Source organism: Nyctereutes procyonoides, unplaced genomic scaffold, assembly GCF_905146905.1.
Source record: "Nyctereutes procyonoides isolate TBG_1078 unplaced genomic scaffold, NYPRO_anot_genome, whole genome shotgun sequence".
NCBI lineage: Eukaryota > Metazoa > Chordata > Mammalia > Carnivora > Canidae > Nyctereutes > Nyctereutes procyonoides.
The window spans coordinates 11,581,820-11,598,142 of NW_026575151.1; the positions used below are offsets into that span (position 1 = coordinate 11,581,820).

General features: G+C 40.1%; 1 pseudogene; it reads left to right on the forward strand.

Moving 5' to 3' along the window:
- Positions 1 to 6,163: 6,163 nt before the first annotated feature.
- On the forward strand, positions 6,164 to 16,123 carry LOC129501768 (adenosylhomocysteinase-like; annotated as a pseudogene).
- The last annotated feature ends 200 nt before the right edge of the window (positions 16,124 to 16,323 follow it).

The following is a 16,323-nucleotide window of genomic DNA, read 5'->3' on the forward strand; positions in this document are numbered from 1 at the left end:
ACTTTTTTGGATTTCAGAGGTAATATATGCCATATTGGAGTGGGCTGGTTAGGTCCTACTTACAAGTAATCTGCAAAGCTTCCAGTTCTGAGGGAGACCAGAGCAACTAACTGCAGGCTGAGGAGAAGAGGCTCTTCTTTGTAAGCCGGCAGACTCAATGATACTTGGACTGTCTGTGGTAGATGGGAGGTGAATGAAGTCTTCTGTCAAGCAATAATTGGAGAATCAAGTGTAGAACAAAGGTTTGGAAGCAAATCCATACCACTTCTGCAGATGAAAGTCTTTAGAAACAGCTTCTAGTGTGATATTGTTACTGAATGTCTTACATATATTCTTCATTTCCTATTATGAACTAGGTGACCTTCCTAGCCATAAGGTTAGGTATACACTGAAGCAATCATCATCAAATGGAAATAGTATAGAAGAGATTGAGCCTAAGCAGATCCAGAGAGCACAATTAAGTTGCCCAAGCAGTTGGCTTCTATTCCTTCAATATCAACTTCTGGCTCTTCCTCAATCCATATCTATAGCCACATAGGGGAGTTTCTTATCACCAGTTGAATGAGGAGGAAGAAGCTCAGTCCTGATTTACAGATAGCAAGACAATATAATGGGACAAACTGGAATAGACAACTGCAGCATTATATTCTACTCAGGGGTAAAGGAAAATGCACTCCAAAGGTGGAACTTCGAATAATACATTTGGTTGTCCACTTTTTCTGAACAGAGAGATGGCCAGAAGTATGGATTTAGCTTGGTCCATGGGTGATTGATAACAGTTTGGCTAGATGTTTAGGGTGTTGGTTAAAAAAAAATTGGAATAATGACAAGAAGGGGTCTGTGGAAAAGATGTGTGAATGGATCTCTCCTAATAGGCCCAGGGTATGAGGTTATTTGTGAATACCCTCCAAAGAGTATCCATCACAGAAGAGGCTTTCAGTAATCAAGTAGGTAGGAAAAAATAACAGTCTGTATATATCCATCAGCTTCTTTCACCTGCCATTGCAGGGCTTGATCACTGGGCCCATGTAGAACATGGTCACAGAGGTAAGAATGGAGGCTATTTGTGGTCTTAACAACATGGACTGATCTAGCCACTGTTAGTGATGAGTGTGTAATTGGCCAATATAAGGGATGAACACTGAGTGCCCAATACAGCACCATTCCCCAGGAGACCAGCCAGCTACCAGATGCAGACTAATTACAGTGGTTCCTTACATTATGGAAGAGGCAGAGATTTGTTCCCACTAAAATAGACATGTATTTTGGATATAGATTTGCCTTCCCTGGTTGTAATGCTTTTGCAAGTATTACCATTTGTGGACTTTCTGAATGTTTTATTCGCCATCATGGCATTCTGTACAATGTTGCTCTTGGTCAAAGAATTCATTTCACAACCAAAGAAGTCCAGCAATGGGTTTGCCCATGGAATTCACTGGTCTTACCACACAACTACCACTCAGAAGCAATTAGCTTCCAGGAATGATGGAATAGCCTCCTGCATTCACGATGTCTACTAAGGGATGGGGCTCTAGCATACCAGATAAAAAATACCTTAAATCAGCAACTAGTACATAGTGCTGTCCTTCCCATAACCAAAATACATAGGTTCAGGAATCAAGGAGGAAGTGAAAATGCACCCCCTCAATATTACAATTAAAGACCACTCCCAGAAGTTCTGCTACCCCTCTTTGTAATTTTCAGTTCTGTTGCTTTGGAGATCTTGGTTGCAAAGGGCAGAATATTTTTGCCAGAAGATACAACAATGATTCCAGTGAATCAGAAGTTGAGATCAACATCTGACTCTTTGGGATGTATGTATACATACATCCTGAATGTATGGCTGAATGTATACTTTACTGGCTGAATGTATACTTTAGACTATTGGAATGATACATTCTGAGTACTGAGGTACAACTGAATTGCTGGTTCCACAATGGACATGGGGAGGTGGGTACTGTGTCTAGAACCCAGGGAGTTCTTTGAGGAGCCTCTCACTGCTTCAAATTAATGGAAAATGTCAGCCATAAAACAAAGTCAGGACAACTGAATATTCCGATGCTTCAGTACTAGAAGTTTAGATTATACTATCAAGCAAAGACGTGACATCAGCTGAGGTCCTACCTGAGGACAAATGAAAAATAGAAAGGAAAAGAGAAATTATTAAAACCAACTATGGTCCTGTGACCAGTTTTAAAAATAAAGACTGTGGCAGCTTTGTACAATTTCTGCCTTGTTTATTATGAATGTGTGCATATGTGTATATACAGAGAGAGAGAGAAATCAGTTTCGTTCTCTGTCCTTCTTTCCCTTACTATTTTACACAAGTCTTGCTGGAGGTTAACTCTACAAGTTAGTCTTCGGTAGAAGAACATTCAGGTGAGACTTTTACTGAATTTGAGGAAAACTTGACATGTTCCAGGCATAGGTGGTTGACCAACTCCCAGAAACTGATTCAATGATTATTAGTACTGTGTGTCTCCTCAATTTGACAAGAAGGGGAAAGTGTCTTCATTCATACAAAGAATAGTTGAGTCTTGCTAAGTGGAAATCCTTCTTTTCGCTGTCAGATGGAGTACCAAGGTAAGTATGGATGCTGTGTAGCCAGGGATAAACTGTGTCAGTCAGCAAGCTATTCTACCTCAGCTGCAAATGTACCCATCCATACTCTTGTTTCATGATGCTGGTAAGGGAACTCCCACATTTCTGCTTTGCCAGCTGGCTTCCTATTAGACTCAGCCAATAAGGTATTCTAGGACGCGGCAAAGCTGGAGGAGGATGAGGGGACTTGCTACATGATTTCTTTCTGCCTGCTTTCTGTGCCTGGGAACATTACCCTAGCATCATTGCTTCACCTTAGCAGCACCATTTCTTTTCCTCCTAGATCAGCAGCTTAACTCCATTTGCAATTTTTCCTATACTTGTAGAAACATCCTCATTTTACTCCACTTAGAGACAATAGCAGTCAGCGGGCATCTCTTCCTCAGAGATCTCGCTTCCAGCCCAAAGGACTCCTCTTCTAAACTTGAGAGCTACCAGCACCCACTGAGTAATACCTCAGGGTCTGATATCTGAATTTCAGCATCATGGGGCCCCACCCAATCTTCTAAGTTTTAATAATCCTAACGTCTCTATTCCATCATCTTTGGAGTGGTAGCTGCTCCCAGCAATAGTTGCTTCCCTTATAATTTAGTGTTTTCCTTCTGTCTTTTTGGTTCCCTAGTTAACAATTGTGTACCTGGTTAATGATTCCTTGTGTTAAATTTTGGTGTGGTTTTTATCTTCTGACTGGATGCTGACTCATACAGACACCTTCCCAGGATTCCCTCACCTCCTCCCATCCCCTACTCTAGGCCGGAAATTTCCCTCATTGTACTACCATTAACAACTCCTGGCACAACAATTGTCATATAATTTTGTGGATATCTGTTTTCTTATATCCTTGCTAAATGGGGAACTCTATATTTCAAATTATTCATCTTGGCATCTCCATTTCTCAAGACAATGCCTAGAAAATAGGGATATTCTATGAATATTTATTAAATGAGTAAAAGAATAAAGTAGAACGTTTCCCCATAGGAAGATGACAAAGGAGAGAGAGCGTAACCACCAGACGAGTAGCTCACTAAGATTTTGATCTCAGGATTCATTTGGAGAGTAATATACTAGTAAATGTTGAATAAATGGTGTTTAAAAAAAAAAAGAAAGAAATGCTATTTTGTAGCATTTGCTGATTTTTGTTTTATAAACACTTCCTCCATGGCCAATTTCAAGCTATCAACATGATGTCATTGAACACAGAGCTGGAAGGAGATCCACACAACTGGTTCTCATGAGCCAGTGCCAGCCAGCCAACTCCAACACACTTTTAAATGTATTGAGGACCTTAAAGAACTTTGGTTCATGTAAATTATATCTACAAATATTTATTGTGTTTAGAAATTAGAACTGAGAAATTCTTAAAATTTTTATTTCTTAGCTCTATTAAAAATAACAATAATCCCACTACTTGTTAACATAAATAACATTTTTATGAAATATAACTATACTTTTCAAAGCAAAAAACAATTAGAAGATGATCAAATTGTTTTGCATTTTGGCAAATCTCTTAATGTAAGAATTATGAGACGATAACTGGATTCTCACATCTCCTTCAACACTCATTCTGTTGTGATTATGTTTTTTTAAATATATGAAGAAAATATAGTACCACACATATGTTATTTGAAAAAGGAGGAAGAGTGTATATTTTAATAGCCATTTCAGATAACTGAGGACATTATTCTTTGATAATACACTAAGACTCAAAAAGTGGCAGTTTCTTTGAGGTTAGTTATAATGTGGAATCTGAAACCACACAACAAATTTTTAAACTCTATTACAAGAATATCCATTGGTCTATCTTGCATGTTGAGTGAATCTTTTACCCAGCATAATTTTGTAAAATAAAGCATTGGTTATTTGAAAAGTATTGCTTCCCTGAGTTATGCTGATCTTCCAAATGTTGACATATTTCATTATATAACGTCAAAAATTATTTTCACTAATCTCATTAGTAAAGTTTTTACATACTGGGAAACTATCAAGCTCACTGTGGTAGAGACAAGTTTCCCAAAATTCTAATTTTCACTCCTGTTTTTCTCATTGGCAAAAAGCACCATCGGTTGTTTTTCTGTAAGTGACAGCTTCACTTCCTGCATTTTTTAAATAAAATGTCTGCCAATGCCCAAGTCTAAATAACCATCGTTTTCTGTCAGCCATTTTTTTCAAGAGCAACTAGTTCAGATTGCACCTCAAATAGCTGCACAAGTGCTTTTACTCAAGGCAACTATTGTACTCTTCTCTGTACAGAAAAGCTTTATGCATATTTCCCATTTTTTACATAGCATATTAAAGAATACATAGCCAAGTGCCAAGATTAAATACAATTTATTTTACTATTCCATCAAGGACATTCTTAAGGAAGACTGGCTCACTTGCTTGCTTGCTTGCTTGTTTTGCTTTCTTTCTTTCTCTCTTTCTTTGTTTCTTTCTTTCTTTCTTTGGTTTTTTACTTTGAGTGCATGGCAGTGAGAAAATACAATGACTCCTAGTACAATTTGGTGCCACTGCCTTTGGTGAGATGCTAGCAGTTTTAACCACCATTGCTTTATATCATTAGTGTTAATGCTGACACAGAGAAACAGTATTATAAGATTGTACCATCTTAATATTATGATAAAAATAATTTAGACCTTACGGACTCCAGAGAGGATCTCCCCAGAGATTGATCACATTGACCACACTTTGAGAAGTATTGCACAAGACAACTGAAAAAAACATTTACCCACAATTCATCCTCTGGGAAGTTTGCATATTATAAAGACCATACAAATGTGAAAGATTGAGCATTTCTGGAAAGATGTTTCCCCAGTCATTATACAAGAAAGAGAGAAAAAGAGAAAAGAAAAGAATGATCTTATTGAGAGCTATATGAAACAAATGAATCATGTCCACAGTCTCTTCTGAGAGAGAATATCTCTAGGCTGTCATGATGTACCATAAGACCATACAGCTCTTTCATAACATCTGGCATCCCTACTATTATCTAGTTATAACTTCAGACTGAGGGCACCAAATATAGAGTCTCATAGCAACCAGAATGTTTAAGGACACTAATGCAGGGCACCTGGGTGGCCCAGTGGTTGAACATCTGCCTTTGGCTCAGGTTGTGATCTCAGGGTCCAGGGATCAAGTCCTGCATTAGGCTGCTTCTCCCTCTGCCTATATTACTGCCTCTCTCTCTCTCTCAGTGGTCTCATGAATAAATAAATAAAATTTTTAAAGATTTTTTAAAGATCTTATTTATTTTTATATTTAAAAATTTTATTTATTTATCCATGAGAAACACACAGAGGGAAGGAGTTAGAGACACAGGCAGAGGGAGAAGCAGGCTCCACACAGGGAAGCTAAGGTGGGACTCGATCCCGGGTCTCCAGGATCACACCCTGGGCTAACGGCGGTGCTAAACCGCTGAGCCTCCCAGGCTGCCCAAATGAAATCTTTAAAAAAAAAATAAAGACATTAGCTCTCTGCCCAGCGCCGCCCTTCCTGTGTCAGGTCCTACCCCTAAGGCTGGCTCCCTTCGCCAGTGTCCATCACTCTGTGCTGAAGTGCTGCCAGCATGTCGGACAAACTGCCCTACAAAGTCACTGACATCAGCCTGGCCTCCTGGGGACGCAAAGCCCTGGACATCGCGGAGAATGAGATGCCGGGCCTGATGTGCATGAGGGAGATGTACTCGGCCTCCAAACCACTGAAGGGTGCCGGCATCGCTGGCTGCTTACACATGACCGTGGAGACAGCTGTCCTCGTTGAGACCCTCATAGCCCTGGGTGCTGAGGTGCAGTGGTCCAGGGGTTCTCTACCCAGAACCATGCAGCTGCTGCCATTGCCAAGGCTGGCATTCCAGTGTACGCCTGGAAGGGTGAAACGGATGAGGAGTACCTGTGGTGCATTTAGCAGACACTGTACTTCAAGGACAGGCCCCTCAACATGATTCTGGATGACGGAGGTGACCTTTACCAATCTCATCCACACCAAGTACCCACAGCTCCTATCAGGCATCCGAGGCATTTCTGAAGAGACCACAACAGGGGTTCATAACCTATACAAGATGATGGCCAATGGGAAGCTGAAGGTGCCTGCCATCAATGTGAACGACTCTGTCACCAAAAGCAAGTTTGACAACCTGTATGGCTGCCGGGAGTCTCTTATAGATGGCATCAAGTGGGCTACGGATGTGATGATTGCAGGCAAGGTGGCAGTGGTAGCAGGCTATGGCGATGTGGGCAAAGGTTGTGCCCAGGCCCTGCGGGGTTTTGGGGCCCACATCATCATCACGGAGATCAACCCCATCAATGCACTGCAGGCTGCCATGGAGGGCTATGAGGTGACCACTACGGATGAGGCCTGTCAGGATGGCAATATATTTGTCACAACCACAGGCTGTGTTGACATCATCCTTGGCCAGCACTTTGAACAGATGAAAGATGATGCCATTGTGTGTAACATCAGACACTTTGACGTGGAGATTGACGTCAAATGGCTGAACGAAAATGCCATAGAGAAAGTGAACATCAAGCCCCGGGTGAACTGCTACCAGCTGAAAAATGGGTGCCGTGTCATCCTGTTGGCTGAGGGCCGGCTGGTCAACCTAGGCTGTGCCATGGGCCATCCCAGCTTTGTGATGAGCAACTCATTCACCAATCAAGTGCTGGCACAGATAGAATTGTGGACCCACCCAGACAAGTACTCTGTTGGGGTTCACTTCCTGCCCAAAAAGGTGGATGAAGCAGTGGCTCCCTGGAGTCCCGGGATCGAGTCCCATGTTGGGCTCCCTGCATGGAGCCTGCTTCTCCCTCTGCCTGTGTCTTTGCCTCTCTCTCTCTCTCTCTCTCTCTCTCTGTCTCTCATGAATAAATAAATAAAATCTATTTTTGAGGTTCCTCAAAAAGTTAAAAATAGAACTACCCTACAATCCAGCCATTGCACTACTAGCTATTTACCCAAAGAATACAAAAATACTAAATAAATAAATAATAAAGAAAGAAAGAAAACAAAAATACTAATTCAAAGGAATATATGCACCCCGATGTTTATAGCAGCAATATGGAAACAATAGGCAAATAATGGAAACAGCTCAAGTGCCCATTGACTGATGAATGGATAAGGAAGCTGTGGTATGGGGATCCCCGGGTGGCGCAGCGGTTTGGCGCCTGCCTTTGGCCCGGGGCGCGATCCTGGAGACCCGGGACCGAATCCCATATCGGGCTCCCGGCTCCCGGTGCATGGAGCATGGAGCCTGTATGTCCCTGCCTCTCTCTCTATCATAAATAAATAAATTAAAAAAAAATTTTTTTAAAAAGGAAGCTGTGGTATATTTATATATGCAATGGAATATTACTTGGCCATAAAAAAGAATGAAATCTTGCCATTTGCAAAGACATAGATGCACCTGGAGAGTATTATGTTAAGTGAAATGAGTTAAAGACAAGTACCATATGATTTCCTGCATATGTAGAATTTAAGAAACAAAACAGGGATGCCTGGAGCTCAGTGGTTGAACATCAGCCTTAGGCTCAGGGTGTGATCCCAGCATCCTGGGATTGAGTTCCACTTCGGGCTCCCCATGAGGAGCCTGCTTCTCCCTCTGTCTATGTCTCTGCCTTTCTGTGTCTCTCATGAATAAATAAATTAAATATTTAAAAAAAAAAGAAAAGAAATGAGCAAAAGGGGAAAAAAGAGAGGAAGGCAAACCAAGAAACAGATTCTTAACTATGGAAAACAAACTGATAGTTACTAGGAAGGAGGTGGGTAGAGGATGGGGGGTTAAGTAGGTGATGCAGATTAAGAAATGAACTTGTGATGAGCACTGGGTATTGTATGGAAGTGATGAATCACTATTTTGTACACCTGAAACTAAGGTAACACTGTATGTTAACTGGAATTTAAATAGAAACTTAAAAGAAGAAAAATATAACTAGAGAAAAAAAAGAATCAGTAAGTACAGATGATATAGAAGCTGAGAAGGGAAAAATATACTCAGATCAGAAATGGAATAGTCAGGGAGCACCTGGGTTCAGTTGGTTAAGTATCTGCCTTTGACTCAGGTCTTGATCTCAGGGTCCTGGGATCAAGCCCTGCATCAGGCTCCCTGCTTTTTGGGGAGCGTGCTTCTCCTTCTCCTCTCCCTCTGCCCCGCGCCCCCACCCACACTGGTACTCTCTCTCAAATAAATATATAAAATCTTTTTTTAAAATGGGGTGTCAGGGTGTAGTATGTTACAAGCATATAAAAGCTATAATAAGCTGAAGCTACAAGAAAAGAGACAAAAGGGGAGGAAAAGGGAATGAGGTAGAGAAAAGGGGCTGAAGAGAGGGTGAGTGGACAGAAGCCATAAAAGACAAGAACCAGGTCTCCATGATGGTAGAGGGCAACAAACTCCTGCTATTGAAAGGCTAACTAGAAAATCCATTTCTAAGAGTTGCTGTGCCAGGCCTCAGTTCTTAGCTGAAATTCCTTTTGTCTACATATTTCTTTCCAAGAACCTACTGTTGGGTTTTGTTTTGTTTTGTTTTGTTTTTTTGGTTTATTATTTTTTTAATACCTTGAGTGTTCCCTGTAACTGTTGGAGCCCGATTAACTTCTAACTCCTGGGGAAGGCATCATGCTAGGTGTTTTCCCATCATTATCTCAATTTAAGTCCTATTTCTCTGTTTAAGCGTATATAACAGCAATACTCCCACACATCAGGTGCAATGGGAACAAATAAAGTTGACATGATTTTCATTTCCACAAGCCATGAAATACATAAAATACAGAGGCTATAAAGCCAGAGGGAACTGTGTAGTTGGAGAATTTGTTGCTTTTTCCTCCTAGTTCAAAAAAAAGAAAGACAATTGAACGACTTACCACTAGAGTAATAAGACAAGAGGGTAAATAACTAGTTGGGATTCTTTGTTACCAAAAAAAAAAAAAACAAAAACAAAAACAAAAACAAAAACAAAAAACAACAAACAAATCCAGTTGAATTAAATTAAGCAAATAGGAAGAATTTGTTATAAACCGCAGTAGTATCTCATGTAAGCTTAGAGAAATGTTCCGCCTCAGAAAGAGCCACACCTGGATTTCTTCTGCATCCCCATCCTATTTCTCTATGTGTAAACACTGCAGTCTCTGTCCAGGCACCCTACCTTCCTATCTCCCCATCTCTCTGGCAGAGTAAGGCTAGCCACAACTCCTGAGTTGGCAGATCACAGTCTACTTCCCAGGGAAATTGAATCCATTTCCTCCTTCCTTGCCTTCTTCATTCCTTCTACTCTTCATCCGCCTCAATTCTAAATTTGTAGAAAAAGTACCTTGATTGGTTAGCTAGGGTCAAATATTCATCACTGGTACAATGAACTGCAACTGACTGGCAGAGTCAAGGAACCACCTTCCACGAAATGAATAGATAGTGGAATAATATGGGGTTGGGGACTGTTTGGTTTTATCACCATGGACCACCACATGTGGCAACTAGGTGAGACGTGATGCTTGTTATGAGTTGGCTGATTCCAGCTGATGTCCACTACAAATGATGAACTATATATCACCACCACATAAGCAAAAAACTCTTAAGTGATTCCCAATTGATGAGGCCCCATCACATGGTTTTTGGAAAAGGCCATTCCAGATCTTCCACCCTCAAAAAACAAACTATAACCACAAAAACCCACTTTCTGACACCCAGCAATAATGTCAAAATATGATTTGAAAACTCTCCCTTTGCAGACCCCCCTACCCAACTCGTTTGCCTTATGCTTCACTAGACCTGGGCTGACCATCCCCCATGCAATACACCACATTCCAGACCTGTTCTTTTAATTCCTTTCACCCAAGTATTACCTATCGGTTCCATATTGCAGTCTTTTGCTCCATATAACAGCTGGAAAAGTAACCGGTGTCAGATTTTAATGGTCTATACTGTTAAGCATTCTAAATAGGATGAATGCTTATTAGATATATGTAATTTCTCATTTTAGAGAAGTGGTTCTGACAGTAGCAACAACCTGGGCCAATTTTAAAAAAAAGGAAACATTAAGAAAGGAAGCCCATCAATGTGCTACTTATAATGCAACCCCTTTTTCCTAAAATGTGGATCTTGACCTTTCCTTCTGTTTGCATTCCAAACAGTAGTCTTGTTTTCTAGACCTACTTTGTAATTGTTGTGTCTGTGTTTGCACATCTTAGCCATCACACTGAGTTCTCTACAGGATAAATAATATTATAAACCAGAGGCACTGCATGCAAAGTCCCAAGGAATCTGTGTCTGTGTAATACCTTCTAACATCATAAGGAATGAACAAATTCAGTTTTTAATGAGCCCTAAGAGAGTTTTCAAAGATAGGAGTTTTCCAAAATTTGCAGTTTGTCCTCTTAAAATGCAAATATACAAAGGTCCAGTAAGAACTGTTTTTTTAAAAAGAAACATTGGTGTTTACATGCATTTTAATAAGTATTATCCATACTTTCAGCATCCTTCTCACTTAAGGGGCTGTAAATCATCTTAGAAACTGATCTGCTTAATCTAAAATTCTGTCTGTAACTTTGGCACAGTAACCAATGAAAGGAGATTATACATTACTCTGTCAGAGCTTCCAGCTCATTCTGTCAACTATAAAATCTATTTGCAGATTGTAGACTTCAATTCTATTTATTTCTAGCACAAAAAGACAGTATGTCTTATTGGTTGGACCATGGACTCATAATCAAGCTTCCTAGACTTAAACCCTTCAGTCAATAGTTGGGAGGCTTAGGGAAAGTTATTTAAACTCTCTGTGCCTCAGTTTCCTCACCTGAAAAATGGGAATAATAACATTATCCACTCATGATTATTGTAAAGATTAATTAACATTATGAAGCTCTTAGAATAGCATTGGCCATACTAAGGGTTAGTTATTATTGCACTAACTGTATAACCTCCACTGACTCTTGGTTACTGCTGATGAAGACTCCTTGACCTAATTTTAACCAGCTTTCTATAAGTTCTCTGCTGGACCAGACCTTGGTTTCCCTCTTTGTCCTTGTAGAAGAATCCAGTTTGAACAAGAATTCTGCTAAATCTCATACTGATACCTTATTTCCTGGGCCTGGCTGTAGCAAGAATTCTATTGAACCTGCTAGCAAGACTCCTACTTAACCCTTAATTTGCCACCCACTGACTCCTTCACCTTCCTTGGCTTGTCCTTAATGGAGTCAGAGTTGAGTCAGATCTATCTCCTCTACTACAGACCTCCACTGAGGTCACTCCCACTTAGGTAAAATATACCTTCCTGTCTCTAACAAGTGTCAGGAAGAGTTTTTTTTTTTCCTTAACGTCATCCTGTTTTTGTTTTTAAATAATCAATCATCTTTGTGCAGTGTGGGAGAAGAGACACATTTCCAAAATGCCTCTAATTTCATTTGTCTCTGATAATTTAACCCAACTTGTTAACATTTAGGATTTAGTAGTGCAATGGTTATACCTTAACTACATAGAAACTTGAAAAGGAGTGTGTGATTGCTTATAGGGACCAGCCTGTGAGAGTTAGGAGAATGGACAGAAGGAATTACCTCCACCAGAAAAAACTGGCAAAATAAAAATAATTTTAATTTTAATAAAGTTTCCATTGATACTGTTCTTTATCATGGTCACAAATTCATCTGTTTGAGATGCATGAATAAGGAATACAATAGCTAAATTCCTCAATACCTTGTTAGAAGTTTTCTAAAGATGATTGCCTCAGTAGGAAGGCTACCAGTTTCCCCCCTAGAGAGGCTCTATTCTATTATTCTGTAAGGAGCATGGAAAAATATTTCTTGACTGAATGGCTTTTAATGACCACACAATTGTGGGAAAGTACTAAAACACATATTCAGGTAGATACATACATATTTACTGTTCTGTTAGATCACTCCCCAAAGAATATCTTGAAGTGCCAAAAAATATTAAAAGGTCACATTGAAAAACTAGACTGTTTAGTCTTTAGAAGAAAAATAGAGGGGATATGAGGCAGCATGTTAAATTTTGGGGTCTCTATTAGAATTTTTACAGACCTACATAATGTCACTAATCCTACCCTAGACAATGCCTCTAGGAAACTATTCAGTACCTAAAACACCTTGGGTTTTGTAGATGCACACCCTGAGAAGGGGTTCTGATATGTATAGTTTATTGAGTGGATACTCTTTAGGAAAAACCTGAATGTAAGGAGGGGAAGAAGCAGTATAGAAAAGACCTGAATAAGAATATGGTGCCAGGTTAAATCTAGGAAAAGTATGAAAGAGTGAAAATGAGTCAGTCTTTGATTACCCTTGGAGAAGGGAGGGTATAACTTCTCAGGAGTCTCCAGTAAAATAACCCTACTTAGCACAGGTCAAGTCTCTGGAGAAAGTCACAGCTATAAGCTGTTAGCCAAGGCACTCACAGTTGAAGGATGGCTGCCCCAGCCTATAAAAAGGGGAGCTGGGGGCACCTAGGTGACTCCATGATTGAGTGTCTGCCTTTGGCTCAGGTCATGATCCCAGGGCCCTGGGATTGAGTCCCACATCAGTCTCCCCACAGGGAGCCTGCTTCTCCCTCTGCCTATGTCTCTGCCTCTCCCTCTCTCTCTGTGTCTCTCATGAATAAATAAAATCTTAAAAAAAAAAAAAGGGATCTGGGCTGGGAACATCTACCTCACTGTTCTTCAGTGATGGTTTGTAGCACATGACAGTAAGGGGCTTCATTTTGTGCCTGCTTTGTATCCCCGGTACTTATCACAGTGCTTAACTATGGAAGGTTTTTAATAAATTGTTTCATTGATTTAAATTATATAGTGAGAGTAGCCTATCGAATTTATAAAGCAGTCTTAAAAAAGTCATTTAAATTCAGATTTTATTTTGCACACTTGCTCAGTAACATTGTGGTGTTTCCTTCATGTCCTTGTTACCACCCCAGCTGCTGACATTTCATATTGCTCTCTACATATCAGTAAGAGAGGAAGGAAATGTGGTCTTGTGGTTGGAAGAGTAACTTGAGAACCCAGAGATTCTAGCATTGCCTCTCTTTTATTGGATGTCTTAGTGAAGTTGATGAACCTCTCAAAACCTCCCGTTTTGGGAAGGGAGAGTAATAAATCCTTAAAATGATCTGTTTTACTTCAGATTAACTACATCTCTCGAATGTCCCTTTTATGTTAACCCTTTTTATGTTATACACCATGAATGAGAACTATTTTAAACACCTTTCTACAGAAGAGAGGAGTCTAGAAGCTCTAATGTTTAGAAAACACATTCCTGGAAACTTAAAATATCTTATGTATTCTCTGTTGTGGATAGAGAAGAGCTAAGATGAGCTTGTCTTTGCTTATCCACCTTAATGCACATGGACAAACTGGCTTCATTCTGTATGTATATATGTAGAGGGCAGGCAGAGAGATCTGAGTCGTGAATCTGATGAGGTTACTGCCAAGGAGGCATTGTTCCCTCACTAGCAAGAGCACCGGGACTCTTAGACTATGCTTTGGCTTTTGTCCATCCTCTTTCTTAGACCTATAGAAACTGTCTGGTGATCACTTTCTCCCTTTCTATAATCATCTGACTATGCATGCCTACAGAGTGGGGGGGGCCAGATCACATTCAAGAAAGTCCTAATTTTTTGAGGGAATGGAAATAGGTTGGGCAAAATATTGTGGTACAGAAATTATGTAACTGAAGGCCTTAAATCAGAGAAAATTAGGGAATAAAGGCCAATCAGAAAAGTACAAAGATCTTATTGCATAAGATATATAAACCCAAATGCTAATGGAATAGCCTAATTAAAATGTTTGCTCATAAATTACACCTAGATTAAATTATGAATTAATAAAGGCTTCTATAACCGCAAATTATGCCAAATATTTAACTCAAAAATCATCATCTGGCTTCACCAGGGCTGAGGACTTGCGGGTAGAAACACAGAAGGCTTTGGAAACTGATTTAGAGAGAGAATTTCGAAGTTGACTCTGCATATTGTGTGTGTTTTTACTGCAAGTGTAAATAACTGCATTGTGAAGTCAGAGGGAAAGCTAGGTTTGTGGAGTTAAGGGTAAATAGAAATAGGGTACTTTGCAAGCAAGAAAACAAAGTTCTTACATCTCTAAGCATTTCAAAAACTTTCCTATACTGTTGTCTATTTTCCTCTCACAGACCAAGTAGAAATCAGATTTTCCTCTCTGGAAATTGATGCTCATGGGAGAAAAATGAACAATTCCGTCATTACACAGTGGTATGGTCAGATCGAGAAATCTACTACCCCATTATCATACCATGACAGGGCTAGATGGCAAATGAGTTTGGGGCAAGGAAAATTGGTTTCTACTGGTTTCTCTCTTCTCAAACATGAGAATCTGATCCACGGAAAGATTTAGTTCCTCACGTATATCACACCCAGTATCCAAACCCTCTCCTTCTTTAGCCTCTAACCTGCCTCAGATAGTTTCTTCTTAAGGATAGTCCTCAGGAATGAGTATAGAGATTGCTACAAACAAGTTGAGGACATTTGGGGTCATCACTGTTGTGTGCCCGGGTGCTGGGATAGAAGAGACATTAGGAAAAGAGAAAATATGGTAGAACCTTAGTAGTGCTCATCATAATTAGTTTCCCTCTTGGTCTTGGGCATACAGAAACACTTTCCAGCCTCCCTTGAACTTAAGTAGGGGCCATGCATGAGCTCTGACCAATGAATTGAGTGACTTATGTTATTTCCCGTCTATAGCAGTTAATAGCACACATGTGTTCTCACTTTTGCTTTTCCCCTGCTTCGGTGTTGCTGGAGGTCTTGTGCTTCAGGTAGAGCAGCTGTAAGATAAAAGCAACCTGATTCCTAAGTCTTCACCTGGAGGGGAGCTGCCCTGAAAAGCTACTGGACCTACAGTACAGTTTGCAGGAGTGAGTGAGTTGAGTGAGGGGTTAGGGTTTGTTTATTGCTGCAACACGTCAGAGCCTCTCCTCACTCAAAAAGAAAAAGATGAAGAAACAGATGCAAGGACGTATCTATACCCAGCCCTGCTCTCTCCACCATTTTCCAGAGCCACACAGAAAGGGCCTCTATTCTAGAAAAGGCATAAAAATTCTTCAGTGAAGGTGGACTTTAATATCTGTCTGCTTTTGTATTTTTACAGTAAAAATGTACTTCCTCTGCAACTTTAAAAATAAAAAGTTACCCAAAAAAGCCTCTGGGCAACTTTATGAAGGCTTCATAATGAGGAATTTGGAAGACTTCCACATCCCTCAAAAATGTTTCCTCCACTTAGAGAAAGATTTATTTGGGTTACCAAGTGCCCATTTTAAAAAAATGACTCAGTGAGGCAGCGTAAACAAAGTGAGCTCCTGGATTGGTATGATTTGAATCACAAAGCTGGTTTATTTGTCACTCAGCCTCGGGTGTACTTTTTTGGCAGGTTGATGATGTAGAAAACTTACTCCATTGGTTGACTCTGGCTTTTTGTTCCCTCACAGTGATGAGCAACGAGACCTAAAACTTCTTAAGCAAAATGAAAGGATTTACATTGATAAAGTGTACTTCCTGATAGCGGCCTAAAATGCCTTGTGGAAGGAGGTAGGATATAAAATAAAATAAGATCATACCTACTAAGCACTGCTGAGTGGTTAAAAAACTAGGATTACTTTTTGAGTAAAACCCAAGAAATTAGAGAGGTTAGTTTGAATGTATTCCATGAGACATCAGTTCACTGGACCCTGTGAAAATGGCCTTCTGTGTTAATACTGTTGGTGGCATTA